Source organism: Nematolebias whitei, chromosome 16, assembly GCF_014905685.2.
Source record: "Nematolebias whitei isolate Nwh7 chromosome 16, NemWhi1, whole genome shotgun sequence".
In the NCBI taxonomy this organism is placed as follows: domain Eukaryota; kingdom Metazoa; phylum Chordata; class Actinopteri; order Cyprinodontiformes; family Rivulidae; genus Nematolebias; species Nematolebias whitei.
Genome location: NC_056513.1, coordinates 2,036,812 through 2,038,895, shown reverse-complemented (window position 1 = coordinate 2,038,895; position 2,084 = coordinate 2,036,812).

Genomic DNA, 2,084 nt, shown 5'->3' with positions numbered 1-2,084 from the left:
GTCTCCCCCATGAACAGCCTTGATTTGTCTCCCCCCCCCCCGTGGGGTCTTGTTTCTGTCTGCAGCTCCGCCTGAAGTTCCTGAAGCAGCAGGAGGAGATCCGGCGGCTGAGGGAGCTCCTCAATCAGAGGGACGTTCGTGTCAAACAGCTGGAGCTGGAGATCAAGAACATCAAGAACTCTCAGAGTCAGAACTCCTTATGAGACCCCCACTTCCATGGGGGGGCACGTTGACCTGCACAGACAGTATCAGAAGGAGCTCGTTCTCCAGAAACGTTCTGACTCTTCTCCTCTGAAGAGCCCCACGCTGCCGTGCGGACTCGAACCTCCGGTTTGTTTCAGACGGTGCACAGATGTTTCAGAAACGTTTCAGATCTTTGATCCTGGTTCTCCGCTCGGCGCCTCACACTATGCAACTTCACTGGGTTTGGAGCGTTTTCTGCTTTTTGTGGTTCCGTGATGGAAGACCCGGACTGAACGGTTCGTCCAGGAGCTGCTTCACGAGGACAAGATGTTGGTTTCTGCTCCGTCGTTTTGTTTAAACATCTGTAAAGAGTCGTGCTGTCATTCCTTTTATTTTTCATTATTTTAAATGACTGGAAACTTGTTTTATTGTCAGAAGATCACGTGTCGGCCGTTTGAGTCATTCAGGCCATTTTTCAAGGTTTTCAACCAAATCTTTGTTTTAATTTCAAACTCAATCCAAGAAAAGAAGCTCAGTTAATCCAGAATACCTTTACAGATTATAATCTAACTTCTGTTGCTCTGACGCGTCCTAACGGTTTGCTCCTTTCAGAAACGTTCCTGTCGAACTTCACGACAAATGTTCTCCTGCCTGTAGTCCACATTAAACCCGAGGCCCTGCAGGTCCCAATATTAGTCCTAATAATATCCAGTAACAACTTTATTAATTAAATTATGAATTAAACTATTAATAGCTCTTCTCTGTGGTTTTAGTTTTTAATTGAACTGCAGCATGATGAGGAATGTTCAGGCATTTACACACAAGGTTACAAACATTTGATGATATTTAAAAAAGGATTTATTTATAAAACTCAGATTTTCAGCTGTTTCTAATGAACGTCAGATCAGCACCAATAATTGTTTGTTGCTTCCAAGCCAAAGAATAAAAAACATCTACCACGATAACAACCACTTGGTAAAATAAATCAAATCTGCACTTTCCCGTGACTCTTTTATTTATTTACTTTTCAATGAATGAGATTATTCTGGGGGGGTGAAATATGTAATGTACATAAAAGGAGTTGTGTTCTTTGAAGAGACGCACGTCGGCTCTCACACGATCAGCACTCGGAGAATGTTTCAGGGATGACTCTCAGCTACCACTAGACTTTTAGCTCACCTGTAAACTGGACTGTTAGAAACATTTGTTTTGTGGCTAGCTGTGGCAGCCATCTTGAATGGGGTTCGTTATCGATACGTGTCGTTCCTCATGTTCGGTTCAAATCTGTCCACTGGTTCGTGACGGAGCTGGGTGGATCGTCGCGTTTGGATCGTTTCTCAAATAAACACCTGCTAACAGGGTTTGGATCTAAAACAGATTTCCCACAATCAAACTTCTGAATCAGATTCTCCGTTCTCGGTTTCAAACGTCACTTTTCAAAAAGTACCCCCCGGCCTGTGAGAAATCCAGAGCTGGAAATAAGTTTGAAGAAGAGCGAAGTGTTAATTCTGACTCGGACATTAAACCCAAACTGAACCCGTTTCTACTCAGCGGTACTTTACGCTTCCATTTCTTACTATTTTAGATTAGACCCGCTTCGAGTGTCACGGGGGCCGAAGGTGCAAACACACGAACCATGCAAACTTTAAAAAACAACAAAAAACAGAAAAACTCTGCAGAAAACAAGAAACAACGCAACCAGCAAAACCAGTGTAACAAACTGAAAGTTAGAGATCATCGTATGTTCCCATACAGCAGTCGTCCTCTAATGAAAGAGTTGGGGGTTCAAGTCCACCAACAGTCACATGCCAAAGTGCCCTTGGGCAAGACACAGAACCCCTTGTTGCCTCCGATGTGTGTCCCATCAGTGAATGTGATAAAGCTCTGATTATTCTCTTTAG